General features: G+C 36.2%; 2 long non-coding RNA genes across 2 annotated transcripts in view; one reads left to right on the top strand and one right to left on the bottom strand.

Moving 5' to 3' along the window:
- LOC147653003 (uncharacterized) overlaps window positions 1–22121 on the top strand; it is a 35741-nt gene that overhangs the window by 2525 nt on the left and 11095 nt on the right. The gene's annotated exons all lie outside the window — the stretch shown is intronic.
- On the bottom strand, window positions 12443–15370 carry LOC147653004 (uncharacterized). Its single transcript, XR_015286653.1, has 2 exons — window positions 15279–15370; window positions 12443–13514 (listed from the first exon to the last, which is right to left on the bottom strand). It is a non-coding gene; the product is annotated as an uncharacterized LOC147653004 (long non-coding RNA).

Genomic DNA, 22121 nt, shown 5'->3' with positions numbered 1-22121 from the left:
CACTTGATAATTTGTAATACAGTTTGAAATTATATCTTATACCCAAGGTAACAAAGACACCTTAAAGATATTTAAAACATTGACTGATTTTAGGAAAAAAAAAAGACTGGTAGGTAGAATCCAAAGTTTTCTTGAGTATGAATTTCAAGGAAGCTTAGGAAAAGCAGGGAGAAGAAAGTAAAATTATTAACAACTTTCAAATTTGTAAGAGAGTAGACTCATATATTTTTCTCATATGTCTTGATCCAGAGTCTCGATTTTTATGAAAACTTAATCACCAATCATTTCCTGCAAGAATGATTAGAAAACATATAATGGCTGACCCAGCACTGGTCTGACTTTATTTTTCCCTCTCTCCTATTCCCAGCCCTACTTTTTTCCGAATCATTGGCTTCACTTGGAAATAATGTACACAGTTCATAAATTCAGACTAGGTTTTCTTGGTTTCTTCCTCTTTTTTACGGTGGAACTCTGTCTTTAAAACAAATATACAAGAGAGAGTCTACAATATTAACCTTTACTAAATTAAAAAGGAAGGAGTTCCATTCATAAAAGCTGCTATATAACAAAATTCAGGTAGTGGACTGGGAAGTTAGATGAACTATTCTCAAACTTTTCAATACCTCTCTTGCAGTTTTCAGCATTCAGGAAGGAGCTTTCAGAGATTATTATTCTTCACCACACATAAAATCTTTGGATTTATTTATTTCTATTAAGTTAATGAGTGGAAGAAAAAAAAAGTCTAGGACTTTTTTTTCTTGTAAGATTACTGCAGTAAAAGTTTTGGAAGAGAAAATGTCAAATCATTTTAGCTGATGAGGTCAAAGCCATCTAAATTGAGAAATAATTGAATTATCATATTTGATACCAAAGTAATTTGGAGAAAACTGATTTTGAAAGACATGGTAGATAAGGATAAGGAAATTGTTTGTACCTTCTTCTGATAGATGTCCTGGATAGATCTCATGCCACGCAGAATCTGATTTTCAGATTCCCAGAGACAGATTGCAACAATGTCTTAAAATAAATAAAAAATATTATTATGGAACTTGTAATGTCAGCTACAAAGGAGGTAAAAATAGTGGTGAATTTTAGAAACAAGATGCTGAAGACTGATATGAGAGTTTCAAATGAAAAGAGTGATTAGTTTTAGGATTATGACCTCTACTGTATGAATTCTCAGATGACCTAAATTAATAAAGTTTAAGTCTTATTAAGTCATAGATATCTACATCTTGTTCATCATAAAAGGCAGGAAGTCCTCTGTAGAACAGATATAACTCCAAGTTGTCAAAATTATCTTGGCATCTGGAGCACGGAATGCTACATTACAACATGGAGCTTTATTAGAATTATGGAAAGTTACCTTATACACAAATAAGTTTGTTAAGTTACAGCAAGATATCCTAAAAATGGACACCTTTTGTATCTGTTGAAGTTAGTGATGAAAACCAAGCTTGTTTACTACTTCAGATTTCAGTAATCCATTCTTGTGGAGGCATGAGAAACTTTCAAAATGAGTCAAATGCCATTTTCTTACAAAGACTGTCAATTTTTAATGAGGTACCAAGATGCCTTGGAGGAGTCATTGACAAAGCCCATATTCTGTATGAATTTTGCCTAAATTCTGAATGGAAGACAAGTTTACATGCAGAGGATGAGTCTGTCATCAGGGAAGTACTGGCTGGTAATTTACAGGGAATCCCCTCATTAGGTGGAACAAGGCAAACCAAAATTTTCTCTTTAAGGATGAGTTTAATTATGTTGGCTTTTCAAAAATTTCCTACATTTTCATAAGCACTGAAATACTGAAATTATCAAAAATGGGCTGAGCACACATGCTTAAAACATAGACAGTGCACCAACACATGGAGGATAGATATGTGTGTGTATATATATACACACATATAAATATTATATACCTCAAAAAATTTTTACATGATATATCAGATTCCAAGCAGTCAAAAAAGTGTAGTGGTTTAGGAATTGAAGGAAGGAATTGAACTGTCAATTCCTTGTCTTAAACTTGTTCTTACCATTCTTTCTACCATGAGTAAAATTTTCAGATTGTTCTTATGCTTAATATAAGTTTCCTAAGCACACAGAAGTTCTTAAGTTGGAACTGCATTGTTCTTAGACAGTTTGCTTTGCTCTCATTGTGTTGTATCTTAACAATGACAAGCACATGAAAAATTCAGATTCTACATACTAATTATTATGTCATAGAATAAACCCTTCAGTTTTATCCTAACAGAACTGAATAAAGACAGTAGAGAGCTGGCTGCAGTTTGACATTCTAAGCTGTAATGGGACTTCAGGACATATCAATCAAATCAATCTGTCACTCAGGGCTTTAGACAAAAGAGTGTGTGATATCTGACATGACTGGGTATCTTCAGTTCCCATAGCTGGAAACTCTTACTGTGTTTAAATTGCCTTTTCAGCCTGAACTGATAACTCTGAATAGGGTAGTCTATTGAAAAGAAGAGTTGTTTTTTTTAAGGTCAGACTCAGCTACTATAAATATACACTGGATGCAATTCCAGTTATGGTCAAAGTTTGTCCGCCTTGTATGTTTGCTGTGCCAGGAAGGCATTGCAATGGTGGGTCTAACGCTGTGGGTAATAAAGAGTCTGAGCCTTGATCTTGTCCATTTGTGACTCTGTGTTTGATTTTCTCCCACAGTCAATACAGTGTAAATACTCAGAGAAAACACAAATTAGCTCTGCATCCCAATGTCTGTGGTTCAGGTTCTTCATGAATATGTACATTTTGGTGATATAAATCTAACATGGGCATTGCTTGACAATGAGTAGCACTCTTTTCTTAATGGGCTAGTGTTCCTTCCCTACTGTTTACATTATCTTCTGTGAAAGTTTTGACAAAACTCTTTGTTAGTGATTCTTCAAACTCCAGTTTTGCCTCAGGCATTTTACAGTTAAAGAATTTATCTATCCATCTCTTTGCTAACGATAACTCAAATTTGGGAAAATGGAACTTGTTATCACAAGTGTTCACTTTACTATTTGTCTTTTCCTGACATTATTTTGCATTCTCTTCTTTAGCCTAACTGTGAATACATTCCAGATGTATATTGTAGGAAAAAAAACAGAGCTGTTTAATTTTTATTTTTTTTTTTCAGTATTTAGCTTCCTGGTAAATCTTCTTTGTCTCAAAATGAAAAAAAAATCTATCAAAAGTATTTTATTTTTTTTATGAGTGTCTTCCTCAAGAGCCTTTCTCATTTCTTCACTAACACTACCTAATTTCTCAAAATCCTTTTTAAAGCTCTTTGCCTCTGAAGTTCTTGATCTAGCATTTTTTTTTAATATGGTTTTAGTGTCACTTTTTCCATTGCATCCCTATGCTTGCATGCTGTACAAATAATGATGTGGTCCCTTTTTAGTCACTTTGCACTGGTATCTGTTTTCTTCTCATTCCCAGTAGTTTTTGAGGTTTTTTTCTCTCCATGGCATCTTATGAGATGTCCCTGCTGTTGTAATGTTTGAGCATTCCTAAAGGCAGTAATCCCAGCCATCAGAGATTGGTAAAGAACTTGTTATTATTACTTCTCTCAAGGAAATTTCAGATGCAACTCTGACATGCTGTGTGAGGATTATACACTGCTTACCTTTACTCAGACTCTTCAGTAGTCACTGCTTTTATCACACTACTTTTATCACTACTCCACTAATTCTGAAATAAAATTTTCAAGGACAAAGTTAAATGCTTAGTAACAAGGAGAATTGAAATATGTGCAATTTTTTTTTTTTTTTTTTATTTTTTTTACAGATCTTATTCTTCATGCAATGAACAGGTATTCCACAGTCCTTTAAGAAGTATTTTTGATTTTTTTATGTTCTCCTCTGAAGCTTAGCACAAGACACTTAGTACCAAATGTTATAAAGAGATAAAAGTGACCTTTAGGTTTTTCAATTGAAATTTCAATTTAGCATTTGCCATGTACATAGGCAGAAGAAATAGCTGAAGGGTGTCTGACTAGATTTTGCCCAAGTTGTTTCTTGCTCCAGTAGGCTATAATCTTTTGGGGATAAAACCACGCTCATTACAGTCTTCATATGGCTATTACCATACCTAGCAAATTTCACAAGTTCTTAATGAATGTTTCCATTCAGCGTGCCTTATTTGCATTCTGAATTTAAGTGCAATAAATTGTATTTAAATCTTCACTATTAGTAATAATCATCATTCAATAAATTTTAATTCTCAATAAATATGCCACACTGTGCTTAGCAATTGTTTCACCTTTTTTGTCCAAACAATGTAAGTTCATTGAGACTTTTCTTTTTCCCCCACCAATCCTACATTTATACCTGTTTTTCTTCTCTAAAGGTCCCTCTATCATTTTCATTTTGGAAACTTGATGTTCTCTCACTAACAAAAACGGTGATAGAAGATTCTGAGTTTTCACACAGGATTGTTAAGACCTTTCTCCAAGTTCTATGGTATTTTTAGGTCTCACCACAGGAGATGTGTATGTACATGGATTCTTGATACAACAGCACTACAGCTTTTGGCTGTATTTGGCTCCTCTCTGATTTTTACAGCCAAGGATATTCACTGTTATGAGTATAAAAGCTAATCTCCATATCCTGTTCAGATTCACTACACATTTCCCCTTTTTTGGCCTTAAAGGTATTACTTTGCATTATATGAATTAAACATAGGTAGAGGTTGCCTGGCTCTACATTACTGAATGATTTGGGTAGCACTGAAATTGACTCCTGAGGTCTGAGAGAAAGCTTCAGAAGGCAGAGCTGTTCTGTCATATGTTCAGAGACAAATTTGTTCTTCTGCTTTTAGGCATGTCCCCATAAGGGAGAAGTTTAAAATCATTTGCACAGAATAAGCGTTGAAGGCAAATTATTCCACCTCTCTCCCTTGCGGACATATTTATTTTATTCTGCAAATACCTTTATTTACACAACAGTAGAAGGAAAGAATCAAGGCAGTACTATGGCAAAGAAGATAAATCTTCTATACCCTATGTAAAAAATACTTTTTGTCCCTGTTAGTATATGTATTGTTGCCTCTGCAAACCACACTCCACACTCATGCTTCTCACACAACTTTCCCTTGAACTAGAGTTTTTTCAAACCTGTTTTGTAGAATTGCAATTGTTCTAGTTTCTGGTTTAGAGAAATGTATAATAAAGAGGCAGAGCCATAATCCTCTCAGCCAATGGTTCTGAATTTGTCCTTTACTATTTCTTTAATTATTGATTTTTACATCCCACCTGTTTCACAGACAGTGGAGGTATCTCAATGTATTCAGGCGGTAAACAACACGAGGTATTTATAACTCAATTCAGAGTGGCTCAGATCTGTCACAGCATGAAGATAAACCAATTCTCAGAGGGAGATGCTGTCACCAGCATGATTTCCTTGAGATAACAGGTGAGGCTACAGGCATACTTGTGTAGAGCCATCATTGCTAAGTTATTTTTTACTCATAGTCCATTTTATATGTTTACCTCTAGTCTTTGTACTCAGCCTTTATATTTGGTCTATTATATTTATAAAAATTAATGTTCTGTTTGAATGTATGCTTCCAAAGAGAAGATTATATTTTAATTTATGTTTAAAGCCTTATGTCTGTCTTTAATATTGTATTAATAATAAAGGGGTTTGAAATTTACCTTAAATTATTAGTTCATAGGGTAAAATCTTCCTCTTTGCTTGAGCTATCCCAAGTTGTAAGGGTGGACATAGAGGAAATTAAAAGCTTTTCTGTGGCAGCCAGCAAACTTCAATTTACAGAGGCTTTTTAGCTAAACTGCCAACCCCCTGTAACACAGAGGGGAAAAAGTGTCTCTTGAAAATGACAAGGGAGATTGGTGTATTCACAACACCCATTTTCTGTGAACTGGGACACTTGGAATAAAACAATCAGTCTATATTATCCTACGTTTGCCTTTCATACTGCATGGACAATGAGAGAGAGAGAATGCCTGCTGGCCAAAGCAATTGGTAGATATACTGAAGTATCAACAAAGATGGAAAACTTCTGGTTCTAGGAAATTTGTGAAGTGTTTATACACTGATTAAACTTTTGAAGGAAACCTAAATAAATTAGAATGTTCAGAAAAGGAGTTGTGATGAGGCCAGATTGATTGAAATATGAAGAGGGCTGCATTCAGCTCTTCTGGAAGTGATGAAGTCAGAAAGTTACCAGGTGAACTGACAGGATACGCCAAGTAGGTCATTATAATAGTTTGGATATTTTTTAAGGGACGGTGCAGAAAGGCAATTACAGCCTTTGGCATCTGTTACAGTCATTTTTCTAGATAGAGATCTTTGAGATTCTTGGCATTCTACACACAAAACAAAAATCCACAGCAAGCAGTACTTAGAGGGTTTTTATATTCTACACTTCTGCACTTTAGCTTTTTAAACAACATAGTCTTGAAGAGTTTTTATGCATGTGATAATATCTTTAATATCAACACCACATATAACCATCCTTGAAGTGCCTGTGAATACTTTGGTCATGTTTCTATATGAGGGTGCTCAGGGATCACTAGAATTGGAAATCAATTTGGTTTAAAATTCTGTTTTCACCTCTACAAGTAAGGCTCTATCAAGATAAAGTAATATCTCAAGCTGTGGTATTATTCAGGGAAAAAGTTCTAGCTTTCTTTGAAATAGTCTCCTACATGTGAAGAATGGAGAAGTCTCTGAAGAAGTGCATCACATACTTTAAAAGATCAGGAAAGATCTGATATTGGTAAGACTAGTACCTGTGTGAAGCAGAAAGAAAGGGTTGCTGCAGGCTTACCAGAACAAAAATAGAGCAGACTCTAACCCCAGATCTCTCAGCAGGTTTAACTCCAAGCCAGGTAACAGAGGATGTTTTTTAAAAGCAAGGACTGGTGATAATTGAGAGTAAAGATCCTGGTTGTAGTAAATCATAAAAAAGCCAAGGTTGTAAAGACCTACCCAGTCAAAGTATCAGTACACAGGGGAATGCCACTCTTAAATGGATGGCATAAAAGGAAGAATTTCAAAAATACTGGTTTTGAAAAATTTTCTGTTACATACACCAAAGGAGGATGATTTGTGGGGTCTCACAGAGACAATTGTCTGCAGAAGTGTATCTGAAAGACATTGGTGATATGTTTATGCATTTAGAGAAGCCTCTTTTAGTATTATAAACACACACAGGGACACCTTTCACAGAACCAGATTTTTCACAGCCCCATCCAGCCTGCTCTTAAACACTTCCAGAGATGGGCATCCACAACTTTTATGGGAAACCTGTGCCAGTGCCTCAGAGCCCTCACAATAAATAATTTTAAATTAAAACTACCACCTTTCAGTTTGAATCCATTCCCCCTTGTCCTGTCAGTACATGCTCTTGTAAAAAGTCTCTGCCCAACATTAATTGATGCGGAAGCTTGGGCTTATGATTTGAGATCCTAAACCAGAATGGCTTAGCATTTTGTTGGAAGTCAGAAAAACTGTGTTTTGACTATCTGAAATAATAAACAAGAAATTATTGACTGAAGCACCCACCACAGAAAGAACCATTCTTCTGCCTAGAAATACTCGATTCACTTCTAAATAGGAAGCAGCATGAGCTACTTGTATTTGCATCTAAGGCAAGTATGGCAAAACAGCAGTGCAGATCCCCAGAGCAGTAGCACCTCTTTGTGGAAGTTATGAATTGATGATGGCTTGCTGCATAATAGTGACTTTTAAAATTTCCATTAGTGGTGTGCTGCCTGCACTGGCTTTATGCAGGATATTCGAAAACACCCCATTCATCTTATCAAACCAAGGCAGAGTTTTCTACAATCCATTGCATGTAGTAGTATCCACAAAAACATTTTCCCTGCTGAGAGCATGAGCATTCACTTCACACTGTTCAACCAACCAATTCTCTGCTGTCAGACCAGCTTACATCTCAGGGAATACCTGCTGAGTAGCTGGAGGGAGTTTGCCATGGAACTCCAGGAAAATGTGGGTTTTTTTGTTTTTTGGGATTTTTTTTTAGGATTCTGAAGCAATGGCTGCATGTCACAGATTGACATCGCAGATCTGTGCTCATAGAGAGGCATTAAGCTGCTGGTTCACTGTGAGGAGTTTCTTGGAAATCATTTACAGGACAGTTGATCTTCACACACTGTTTGCTGTCCCCAGCTATTTGTCTTGCTGTTGGAGTGGGCCTTCAAAATGCCAAGTATTTTGTCTAAGCATGCTGAGGAGCACTGAAGCCCTTTTCTCCAGAGTCCAGTGTTTCAAAAGTTAGCTTAGGACACAAGAAAAAATCCATATAGAGATTGGGATGGAGAAAAAGGGATATGGCACCCCAATTCTGATGTCGAGGATGTCCCACTTATGGAGAGACTATCGCTCTGTACTGACCAGTGCAAATGGGTCACTGGACCTTCACTGAGCTGGTCACAGTACCTCATATTGCACTGAAATTTTAGGGATCAGAGTTTAGGCACATGCAGATGGATGTGGATGCAGACTTGTTAAATCTCCCTCAGGGCAGTTTGCTGGCAGGGTGTTTTTGTTGGAGAGCGAAAAACAAACTTCTACAGATGCTGAAAGGTTCAATCTGCAGGCTTAGAAAGAGCTTAGATTGATGTAGTGATGAAGGTACACAGACATTGGGTAGAGAAATTGTAAACTTCTATCCCTATAATTATAAGTAAGAATATGCCTAGAGTAAGTAAGAAATTATATTAGATAAAATAGTTTGAAATTTGAACTGTAATAATGTGAGTTACAGAGTAGGTTAGAGATCTAGAAACTATAACAGAGGTGTGTATGAGTACGTGACCTGTCAGCTTATTGGCTAAGAGAGAGACAGAGTGCAGCAAAATTAAGCAAAGGTGATGGGTTAATAAGTGAAAACAAGCTTTATATCAACTGCCTATTGGGCTAAAATGTTATATATTGCTGTGCAAAGAAGAAACTCGTGACTTCCTCAAGCTTCATGGCTGACATGTTACTCCTCTAAATCTCACACCTCGAGACTGATATCTTATCTGGCTACTTGAGCAATAAATCATCTCAAAGCAAGGTCGTCCCATCCCTTGTTCTTCATCTCAACATGTTTTCTTGTAGAACTTTGTGACTTACCTAAGGTTTTAATCTTTTGATCTTCTAGTCTCATATCCCTTGCCTTGGTCTATCCAAATTTTATGATTACTTTTAGCTGTGCAGAACTCCAATAATATTTGTAAATCAAAGGCTTCCTTTCTGACCTCGCCAATTTGCGAATGGATTCATTTTCTTCTCGTAACAGTGATGTGAGTTGCTACCCCTCTCCCTTCTAAAGCAGACACTGGTAGCATCATCAGACTGAATGAGTGCTTCTGGATTGCCTGGCTTCTCAGCTGCTAGGAAGTACTGGTTACTGGGATTGCTGCTCCCTGTGCAGCCACATGATGAGTTTTGCAAAGTGGATCTGATGAGGTCAGAATGCTTCCTTCAGAGCTCTTCTGAGCTCTGCTGCTGCCCACTGCAGGTTCCCCTCTGCCTCAGCCTCTCTACTGGCTGCTTCCCTCAGCTGTGGGAAGGCTGGGGCAGCTTCCCAACTGCTGGGATCCCAGACCCAATTGCCAGGGGTGCCTGATGGACTGTCTTTGCTGGCTCCGTTGGGGGCAACTTCTCCTGGGATACCCAGGAGGCCAGGCAGCCCAGCCAGCAGCCACGGATCTGGTGGGCTTGATGCCCAAACTGCTGGTGAAAAAGACCTGGCTGTAGATCTTGAGTTTAAATAATAAATGCTGTGCCTGCTTAGTGCATGAGATCTCTGAGTATGCTACTCTCTAGTTTCAACGATATTTTTCTGAGTTTATTCTCTTGCATATCACAAGTAAGATTCAAATTACTTCTGCTCTCTGTTAACCTGATAAAATGGTAATTGTTTTGCTGAGGTATCTTATTAAGTTCTGTACATTTTATATTTCAAGAGTGGTACAAATAACTTTGAAAGTGATACTGAAGGCTGTGTATTTTAGCTTTGCCCTTCAATGCCAGTTGCAGATGAAGGAAAGGATCACAGTGCTGGTGGAAAACAGGTATGTTATTGTTCTCCTCATGGCAAGATTATGGGAGCCAACTAAGATGATCTAGTTAAAAGGAAAAATATTTTTTTTCAAGCAGTAAAAATGATACAAATATTTATTTTACTTGTTTTGCCCTATTCTGATGCATTTTTGAATGATATTTGTTATTTCTCTGTTTTATGATGACAAGAAAAAGTGATTATAGAATTGTGCACACTTGTTCATATTAATAATAAATCTCAAAATATTTGAAGCAAATGCACTTTCTATTAGCTTCTAATTACATCCATGCCATTACTTTGTCTCTAATGTCATATTCAGAAAAATAAATAGTTAAATTAAGAAGCTGATGTAACTCCCATTTCCTAAATCTCTGGACATAGATAATACAGAGACATGCAATGTAAATGTGCACAACTAATCAGATTTTCAACTGCAGCAAGTCATATGGTGCATGATGTTTTAAAATGAAAAGCTGTTTAGTATACACCGAGATCTATGCTGACTAAATAGAGGTGAAAGTCATGGGGGTTTTGTCTGCTATTTGATAGTTTCTTCATTATTTCTCACCTGATGTTTTAATCCACAATATTCTAAGCAGTTTAATTTTAGGGAAGAAAAGTAACAACACATGGCTACCAAATATTCTTGGGCTATGACTAATAAATTGTGGATGAAGTTGGTTTATTTTCCAATGATAGGGATTTGATGGCTTTTTCTTTTTCCTATTCTAACTGTACATGAAATTTAAAAACAGAGAATATCAGGTTCTGAGTAGAAAACATGCTGTTGCATGCTAGAGGATCACAGTTCTAATATGTTATGGATGCAAATGAAAATTTGAAGGCTGATGGCAAGTCTCATCAATATTTTTTAGCCACCTCTGTTCCAAGTTAGGCAGCAGGAATATGGAGGCTCACAAACCCTAAATGCAGATTTGTGCAGCACTGATACAGAAGTGTTTGAGTACTTCAGCAATAGCAGACTTGTTTTTTAAACTGTCTTTTAAACTGTTGCCTTGTACCTGCCTTTTCCTGCTTTTACAGTTCATTTAGTAGTAGGGGAAGCTGCTCAATGACTGCCTATAAATATGACCATTCCTTCTTAAATGAATAATACACCACAATATTTTTCACTTATTTCTGCTTGCCAGGTTAGCTAAGTATCCTGAGTGAGATTGGAACCTCTTTTCTCAAAACAGATACAAGGGATTTAGGGTTTCACCTGCAGAATTCCTAAATCATGGGCTCTGAGACTTGCTTATGCCCCTTTATTAGTGGGATCTAATATTTCTTCAACTTCTATTATAAAAAAAAAAAAAATAAAAAATTGAAAGGTAGAGCAAAAAAATCACTAATTTAAAATTACCTATATTTCTTCAAATGACCTAATTTTCTGCTTTCAGCATTTGCCAGGTAACTTTTCTGCCCTGAATAAGGAAAATGCATCTAAACACCTGACCTTAAATATTGTTAACTTCATATTTCATCTGAATGTCAAAAAATGGCATACCCACCAAGTTATTCTTTTCCCACATTAACTCTACTATTATCTTGTAAATTACTTTTGAATCGCTGACATTTGATTTAATTTTATTAGAACATGCAGGTTTTTGTATTTTGCATATTGTTCAGAGGTTTTTTTTGAAGTTATGAAGGATATTCTTTATTGCAGATAAATCAGTTATTAAAATACTCACTTTCTTCTTGGAATTTTTTATTGGATGTTCCAGTTCAAGTATATTTCCCTTTGTCAAAGCACACAATATGATCAATTACATTCATTACATTCTATATCTGGGATAATTCCATTTCAGCGCAATCTTTTGCTTGGACACATCCAAGTTTAGTATGCAGCCTGTAGTGCTTAGTCCTTAAACTGTATGTGTCACAAAGGAGAAACACAAACATTGAACTATCAAACACTATTGTTCCATAATACAGAATCTTACAAGATTGTATGGTTATCAAATACTTTAATTACATATTAAACCTATCCATGAGGTAGTCACTTCATTTACCTTCAGAATCAATTAACTGTACTGAGAGTCTGTAAATGGTGATTGTTCAGGTCACAGGTGCTTCAAACTAAATGATTTATTAAACATTTTAAACTATATTGCTCAAACTGCTTTTCAGTATTTTTTTGCCCCTGATTTGTTGGTTGGGCCATTTTTATGCATATGTTCAGCACTGACAAAGCATCAGTATTTAGTATTTTGTATTCAGATTTGGATGTTACATTTAAAGAGAAAATAGTACTTGGGATGAATCAACAACAGGATAAGAAAATGAGCAGAGAGCTCCAATACAGCACATATGAGGATATTATGGAAGATTTTTGATGTGTAGTCTACAGAAGTTGTGGAGGCTCTATAACTGGTGGTGTTTCAAACAATTTTATGACCAGGGCTTAGACTGAGTAATTATTTTTTTTTGTTCCTCTTCCGCTCAATCATTCTGTATTAAGTATTAGGAAAAGAAAATGTCATTGTTTTCTTAGGTAGTGATAAAAAATTTATTCAGTAAAGTAGGCATTTTTTTAAGTTCTATGTATAGTATTATTGAACGATTTCTCAGACACACAAGGGACTCTGGAAATGCTTCTCAGCAAGACCTTATGTGTGAATTTTCCCTTATCCAGTTAGAACAGTTCAGCATCCTTTACTATTAGTCATCCAATTTGTGAGTATTTGTCTAGAGAGCTATTCCAGTGGTGGTGATTTGTTTCCTGGAGGAAAATGGCACTACATTGTCTAATCAGCATTTGGAAGAGTGGGTTTCTTTTGAGGCAGAAATGGGGAAAACTCAGAGGCATGAGGCCATCTGAGCAGCTCCTGTGAAGGGCTTACCTTCCTGCTGCTAGCCTAAGCAGCACAATTCAAAGTGCTGTGGCAAACAGGATGTAAGATGTGGCACTTCACATGCTCAGTCAGGAGACTGGGTGTTGAGGTGCTGAGAATGAAGGAGAAGGAAGGTAACATTCACACACCCACACACACACCCCTTCGAGTTGCCTCATTCTCCTAATCCACAGCTGAGGACCTGAGATTGCAGCTAAAATACAAAAGAGGGTAAATGCTTTAGGCTCACTGCCTGGACTCCCCAGGGTTTGGGAAATAGAACCTGGATCTTGGCCTCACAGGTATGCAAAAGAATAATGGCTCCAAAGTTCCCAAGCAAAGAATATAACGTGGAAGTATGTGCATTCACAACATATGTGGCCCAGTTTCAGTGCATATCTTGCAGAATTTTTAGAGATCAGTGGCTAACAAAAATCCCTGCAACCTTTCTTTATGGGTCTATTCAGATCAGTCTTTGATTGTTGTGTTAATATATTTGTAAACATGCTCTGTTCCTCACAGCTGTATCCAGTTCTTTTTCCCCCGTAGATCTTCTGGGTTGAAATATCCTCGGAGAAAGTCTTAAGATTGTCTCTGATCCCAGCATAGTTGAGCAGTTATTTATTCCTGACAAACAATAATAAAAAAAATGTGTTGTTAACAGAATTCTATATTCAGCCTAGAGAAACTAAAGGGGAAGGAGAAAAGTACACAATACTGCAAAATTTTAAAACATTCAGGGAAAGTTAGCTGTCCACACAGATGTTGATTTTTCTGTGCAAGACTTGCTTTACTAGGATTTTTCAAATTAGACAGATAGTTTAGCTCAGTGCAGTGAACCTAGAGCAGCAATATATGACAGTTCATCTTTTCAGGTACATTAGCCCTTTAGAAGCCTGCCATAATACTTCTGGTCCCTCTGGATTAATGAAAAAAATATTTAGAACAAGAGACATATCTTTTTATTTGCTCTGTTCTTTTGCAAACTGAAGTTGTTAAAACTTTGGGGGGAAAAAAAAGGTTAGGGTTGGTTCAGCAGTTCCAATTAATTCACTGTTTTATCAACTGCTTAAAGGTGACACAGATATCACTTCAGCTGTTCTTGGATATTTGTTTTCCTACTCCTACAGGGCCCAGACTTGAAATGGGTAAATTTTTCTATTTAATTTAAGTGGCAAAGTTTTGGTAATAGAGGGACTAAAGTAATGGCTTCTGTGAGAAGCCCCCAGAAGCTTCCCTCATGTTTGACAGAGCCAAGGCCAGGGGGCTCCCAGAGAGACCCTACAGTGGCCAAGGCTGAGCCCAGCAAGGACCACTGTAGCACCTCTGGGATAATGTAATTAAGATGGGAAGAGAAAGCCTGTGCAACAGCAGCCAGAGAAGATAGGGGTGAGAATAGGAGTGAAAAAGCCCTGCAGACACCAGGGTCAGTGAAGGACAGGAGGAGGTGGCCCAGGGGCAGGAGCAGAGATTCCCCTGCAGCCAGTGGTGCACACCATGGTGAGGGAGCTGTGCCTCTGAGCATCAGGAACAATCTGTGAACTGACCAAAGTTCCCATTCTCCATCCCCCTGCAGCTCTGGGCAGGAGGAGGTAGAGAATGTGAGGGTGAAACTTAGCCTGTGAAGAGGGAAGGAGTGGGAGTAAAGTGTTTTGAGATTTGGTTTTATTTCTTAATATCCTACTCTGATTTTGATTGGTAATTAATTTAATTTTTTTCTCCAATTTGATTCTATTTTTTTCTGTGACAGTGACTGCTGAGTTATCTTTTCTTGCCTTTTCTTAACTAATGAGCCTTTAGTTTTATTTTGTTTCCTGAAACCAGCTGAGGGGAGTGAAAGAATGGCTCTGATGGGCACTTGGTATTCAGACAAGGTCAATCCATCACAGTCTAAATTTGTTTCTTACATTGAATAAAAATTTCCTATATCTTGAATTTTAAATTTAAAATTAATTAATTTTAAATTAATTTAAACTGCTAAATCTTAAAATATTGTTTCATTGATAATATAATAATAACCACGTCTTCGTTAAATCTGTTTAAATCTGTTATACAGATCAAAACAGATGCTCATGCCCTTTGTATCTGATTGAAACAAATTTTATCATGGGGTCACTTGCACCTATCTAGGGCATTTGTTAGATAACCAAAAAAAGTGTCTATATTGTGGACATAATTTTAAAAAAAGGAAAAAATAAAACCCCAATTTTTCTAGCTGGAGTATTCTGCTACAGGTTGCTTACAAGAACTGGGATGCTTTTATATGGCTGTTCCCACCTTTTATTATTGCTAATAAGGGAGAAAAGTATTGTTATATTATTTGTGTTAAATAGGGATTACTACCTAGATTTACTATTCTTTAAGAAAAGCACAAATGTGGCTGCTACTTACAAGTATCTTTTTTTTTGGGTTTTTTTTTTGTTCAGCTGCCTCCAGGCTCTCTATTTCTTTGAAAACGAAAATGTTGGTGATACAGGCCATCTCTGAAAAAAGACGAAATGTGAAAGTTCATATTTTAGACAACAAACATTGTGGAAAATCTTTGTAAAGAACAGCTGTTGATCTTAACCATAATGGCTATTTTTAATAGAATGTGATGAAATCAAACCAAAATTATCATTTATTTAATTTGAATTACATTATATTTTCATAAATTATAATTTTGTTTAATTTTTTTTAAAATGTAATTGTATTTGTAAATCTTTTACTTGAAGTACTAATGGGAAAAAATATCTGAGAAGGAAGACTGTGTGTTCTCTAATGCCCTAAAATGCCCTTCAGTTCAGTTCGGTGAATTTCCAGAGATTATAAACTAGAGCAGAAAAATCTGAGTTTCATCAGAGAATTTTCAACATTTCTCTTACATTCTTTGAATGTTCACAGATAAAAAACTGAAAACAATATAGGTTATTATCTTCAATTTTTTGCCTTTCATCACTGCATGTGTAACTGATGAATGCAGTTGGTTTCTTAACTCCTGAAGGAAAGTCAAGAGGGACTTGAAAGAACTTGAACTTTTGTACAGAACTCAGTATTTTTCTGGTTTAATATTTGAAAGGGAAATGCTGTGTATTTATCCAGGCTTACAAAAATAAACAGTTAAAACACTACTCAACAGTAGAATTGTTCTTATTTACTCCATATTTTATATTCTATCACAATTGCTAACAGCTGATCCATACCTCTGTGGTATATATTTTTTTAATCCTTTTCAGCATCTGTCAGGAATAGAGTTAGAATTTTTTTTGCATAAAATCCTGGATAATGACAGAGTAGGCAACACCTGTGAAATGTTGCTTGAGGTTTCCTTGCTACCACCTTCAACCTAAAGTGGTATCTTTAACAGGGATTGTCTAGACCTGTCTTTGCAGACTCATTAATCTACCTGTGTAGTCCCTTGGCTTTTCTCCAGCTTTTCCTCCTCAGCTGTCAGACCATGGGTGGGTAGTGCTGCCTGATAAACCAGTGCTCAGATTGGCTGCCAATGCAAAGAAACAAATAGGCAGAAGTCTTTGGCCTTTGAAACAAGTGAATATGGTCTGCCAAGATTGGGTTCCCAGGTTTGCTGCCCTGACCTCTGTCAATTTACAGCTGGTTTTGCAGGAGTGAGTAGGTCTGGATGAAGGCTCACAAATTTAGACAGCAATAAATAACTGCATTTTTTGAAGTATTTATATAGAAACACAAGAGCTCACAGTATGTGACAGCCTTTTGTCTCTATGCACATATTTTTGTGTGGCCTTGGCATTAATTAGAGAGCAGGGGTACTTTCACAGTAGACTGTTGTCAGATGGTAGATTTTACTTGAATGTGATACTGCATCCTGTCCTTTAGTATTTATATTTCTGCATGTCTGCCACAGCTCACTGAAAGGAGGGGAGCATGCAGAAGCTGGTAGGCCAAGGACCACTGAAACTAAATACTAAATAATAAATACTTCCTGGTTACTAAATGTTACTAAATTGTCTGACTGCAAAAAAATTTGCCAAATTAATTAGTTGAGTAACCTTATTCTGAAGGGTATAATCTTTGAGACTGAATGTGGTACGTAAAAATATATATTTATAAAAAATTCTTGGCTACATTTATGTTATTCTGGCAGAACTGCAACCCTTCAATCTAACTAAGGGAAAAAAAAAAAAAAGCAGCAAAGTTTATTAAGTTCTTTTTGCCAAAAGAAGGAAGAAAGCCAAACTTCTTTCCTGTGTGACAGTAAAGAGAGACATGTGCAGAAGGCATCACTAGTCATTTCACACTCTCTTGTAGAAATATACTGAAGGGAAAATATCACTGAACAGCAGGGAAAGTATAGAATTTATGAGCAAACGAATATTAGTTGTAATCTTTTCTTCCTAGTGAAATTCTCAAAGCAGAAACTATGAGTGCTGCATTATGACTGTAGAGATTTAAAGAAGAAAATATCTGATGTACATTAACACTTCCTAGTCTGAGCCATTTCCATTCCTATGCAAGCATCTGTTCTTCAATAGAGAACTCACCCATTTCTGACACTGCAGCAACTCATGGGAATAAAATGGAAAGTGAAAACTGGTTTAAGGCGGCCCTGCAATTGGTCAGGTGTGTTTTCCTTATACCTACAGATATTCAAATAATATGGTTTTGAAAAGCAACTCTTTAGGTAGAGTCAGTGTGACTTGTCATTTGCTGTTAAATCACCTCATATATAGTAATATTGGCTCTGATTCAACGGGCATTACTGTGATTAAAAACTAAATTAGTTCCCTGAAAATATCTTCTTCAAGCTTCCCCTGGCCCATAGGCTTCCTCTTATTTTTATGGCTAATGAAAATTCTGTTACCATGTCTCTATTTTGTTCAACAAGTGAAAACAGGGAACAAACATCTTGTGCCTCCTTCCACTGACCACACGACACTTGCTTCCTGAGCAGTTTTGATTCCACTCTACAAAAGTGATTATGAATTGCACAAAAGGCTGCTGATCTGGCTTTGATTTTACAAATTTTTCATTATTTTGCAAAGCTAAATGTTTGTGTTCTCCATGTGAAAACTGGTAGACTCTTTTAACACTGTGTGGTGAACAGTACAGTACAACTACAATTTTTCCCTCTGTACAGAATGCAAGTCCATGCTTTATGTTAATGGCTGCCATTTGAAGAAGAAATTATACTGTCCTTTAAGCTGTTTTATTTTTCATTATCTAGCTATCTTTAACTTCTTGCTGAGAAGAGGTGGTTTTGTTTTGCAAAGGAAGTTTTCTTCCTCTTTGGCAGTATACTGGATAATATGCGCTTTCCTGAATTTAGTGCTTGTCTCAAATGCCTTACCATTTAATGATACTTCCTAAAGTTTGGTTATATCCATGCAGTATTAAAATACCTATACATATATACATAGCTAATATACACCAGAGCTTTTTATAAGTGATGATGGATATTGGATTTCCACTTCTCTCCAACCTCTAAATTTTGCAGGTAAATGTTAGCCAAGCAAAGAAAGAGAGAACAACCTTTCCAAAAATTCATGCATCTGTCCTTAAGATAAAGATCACGATGAAGTGACCTGAATTTCCCAGCCTACATGGCCTGAGCTCTAAAATTGTATTGAATCTGAGAAGGCCATAGGACAGATATTTCTGTAATAAGAAAAGAAAAACTGTTCTGTAAGGACTGGTTTTTCTAGGAGAATAAAAATAGGGCATGCTGATCTGGCTGTTCTATACACTCATCTCACAGGAAATAGATACAAAAAATAAAAGCCACATTAGGGGAAGGAGTAAGGGTGATAATAGCTGGCAGGAAATGGGACTCCAGTGGGAGATAAACAGCCACAACAAAAATGTGTGCAAATGGAAATAACCAGGTCTGTTGCCATTGATATAGATACCTTGAATCTGTGCTGTTTGCTGTGATGTTTGATGCTGCCTGTGAAGTGCATGGAGCATGCCAACCTACTCAGGTTTATTCCCAACTCAGTATTGCTGATTTCAGAGATTGCATTTTGTCTGTTGCTGTGCCAAACACATGGGTAAATACTTTCTTCTTTTTTTTTTTTCTTTTTTTTTTTTTTTTTAATATGTATGCCAATATTCAGTGTCTTTCAGTTAGCATATATCTAAATTGTGAAAACTCTTAGGGACAGGAACTGTCATTTAAAATTTTCCTTGTTTGTAATTAGAGTGAATAGGTTAATCATTTTTTGTAACACTGTATTTTAAACAAGTATTATGTGACATGACCTTGAAGCATTAGAGCAATCTTTTCTTAACTTTGCTAATATGTCAGCTCTTTGCACCATTAGCATTTATTATGGCTGGACTTACTCTACAGAGGCTTGATCTGTTCTTACCAAGGAAAAAAAAAATATAATAGAAATCAGTTTAATTTTGTGATAATAGAGGTGTAAGCACCTGATGAACGTGGTCTTTTTGTACTGCTTTTTTATATTGTTTTATTTATGTAAGTATACTTGTGGTATGGAAATTACTATAAATAATGCATTGCTTTTCTGCATCTAGAGAGGAGAAAACTGAATCTGCCAGGTGAGCTGTTTGAAGCAGCATATTTACTAAGTTGTTCTGGCTGCTGGAATTTCATCTTATTTTATCTCCCTTGCCACTCAACTAGGGAAACAGACAAACAGAATCTGACATTAAAGAGGAATCTAAAAAGAGAAAGAAAGTGTCAAGGTTAATCAGTAAGAATATTGGACTAATCTGTTGTTAGCTGAGAAAAATAATAAGACAAAGGTTATATTACTACTGGTGTCATTCTTAAAGTTAGGTGTGACAAATTCATCTGAACCTGATGAGATTAATATGATCAGCATATGATATTAAGAAATACTATAATTTATTACTCATTTAATAAAAGTTCACCTAGTATAGTGGAAAATAGTATAAAATCCAGAGCATATAAGCAATCTACCACTCCAGAGTGTCACATTTTTTTTTACTGATAAGATTATTCTGAAATATGACTGACATAAACTAAAAAGCTACAAAGTAGGTAACTCTGAGCAGAAAGCCACTGCTATGGTTAAATTTAACATTCTTTTGGGAGAGAAAAGTTTCTAGGGTGTTAGTCATGCTATTATAAATCATAAAGGAAACACTCCTTTAATTAGGCACATATCCTAAAACAGGGATACACAAAGATTTTACATAATTGAGCTATTGAGTAGCTCTGCCTTTCAATCTGAAACATACACTCATTTTAGCTTGGGTCAGCAATTGTCTGTCAAACCTTTCAACACTTCTCTTCAGGAATGGTCTCTATCTTTCTAATTCTGGGAAGATTCAATTTGGTTATTGGCAGAAGTTTCCAGTATTACTTGAAATTCATCCAATTAAATGAATTCCACATTTCTGGGTGTGAATGCAGACAGCCAAGAGCAGTGCCAACATTAATTTACCATTATATATGAGCATAATGTCATGGAAGGCCAATTTACTCAGTCTGTCTCCCAGACTGCACACAATTGTTACCATACTTCTGACAGGATCTTTTCCTAGTCTAGTTTGAGATTATATTCTATTTTATGCTAGTATATGATACAAAGGGGAAGGGATGGCAGGCACATATCTAAGAGGTTCCTTAATTTGCTTTGTTTGGAATCAGCAACCACAAAGCAGGTTAATTGATGCTTTATTTACATAGAACTCTTCTGTAACTACTAAGCAATTGAATTTAAATCCTAGATTTGAAAGGAAACTTGGCAAAACTGTGCCCTACAAATAGTTCAGAAGAAAATTAGTGTGAACTAAAAATCCTTGTTTGCCATCACTGTTCCTATGCTCTCGAGGTCTTATCAACATTGTCTCAGAGAATAAAATAGAGGATTTAAGAGTTCTAAAGACCAAGTCAAAACTACTCAGTATGTACAGCATGTAGGAGCATTAAATGGATTCATTTTTTCCCTTTCCTAATTTTTATTATTCTTTTATGTAGGTCCACTAGGTTGCTTGGAACACTCCAAATTACACTGTTTGGATTTTTTCTTCTAAATGAATTGGTGTTTTTTATTTAGCCCATTTTTCACTGCCTGCCCTATCTTAGTCAGACTGCATATACCCTTTTTTAATTTGCTGTGTATTAGAACAGGAAGTTACATAGTCTTAGAAATATAAATACCATGGTACTTGCAAGATTTTCCTTGTAAGTAGCCCTTAAAGACCTATCAGAAAAATCTTTAAATTACTATGACAAGTCACCTACTCCCAGTAAATACCTCAATGAGAAATTGTCTTCAGCAAGTTATTTTTATTTAAGTAGTTAAGAGAGAGATGTAACACATTAAATACACAAATAAATAAACCAGTTTGATTAAAATTAAAATTATTAACATGAACTTTTATAAAATAAAGGCTTGGTATGTTTATATGGAATCAAGTTGGAAATATTTTATTGTTAAAATTAGATTTTAAAGATAATGATGGTGTTCTTAAGTAATAGTATCATTATTTGGTTTTAGCACTGCATGTGTATGTTGCCATCTGGACTATTTTCAAATTGAGATTAGAAACATCCTGGTGAAGTTTGCAGGCATCAGTAGAGAACACCTCAGATACAGGACAGCTTTTTTGTACCTTGCCAGTGTTAAGAGTGCAGAGATAACGTAACTGAACATTGTTTTATATCATATCAAAAAAGCTAACTAAGATGCCAAAAGCATCAAATCTTATAAAAATATATTAGATAAGCATAAAGCCTCATGTGTTCCCACTGAAAAGGGCAGGAAATGATAACTGTGATAATGCAGCTGTTGTAAGTGCAAGCTGATATTGAAGATACTGTGTGTCAGTACTGTCGCTGTGAGCCTCGTGTTGGGCTTTCTGTTCCTCTCCTGCTCTTCCCAGGATCATGCCTTTCTTCCCTTGCTGCTTTACATCTCCTCCCATTCCCTGCCCTCCTCCTGTACTCTGGTGGAGCTGGAGTGTTGTTACTAGCATGGCTTCTCAGCTCAGGAGCAAAGAGATGCTGAGCACCTCTTACTCTGTCGACACATTGCTGTGCTCCCCTTGCTCTGCAAAGTGCAGAATAAGCTGCTCACATATTAAGTCAGCAGGTGTGGGTTTCAGCTCCAAATTAAAGCACTTGAACTATCATGCCTGAGAGTCAGCATCTGAGCTGCCCCCACTGCTGTCAGTAGCAATCTACAGTCCATGGAGGTTGGAATGCTTGTGGCTAGGATTTCCCTGAAGGACATCTTCACTTGCTGCTGAGACAAATTGACCAATAGTGAATTCTGGACTCCA

Source organism: Cyanistes caeruleus, chromosome 5 (assembly GCF_971803275.1).
Source record: "Cyanistes caeruleus chromosome 5, bCyaCae1.hap1.1, whole genome shotgun sequence".
Classification (NCBI taxonomy): Eukaryota; Metazoa; Chordata; class Aves; order Passeriformes; family Paridae; genus Cyanistes; species Cyanistes caeruleus.
This window is presented reverse-complemented; position numbering and strand designations above follow the sequence as displayed.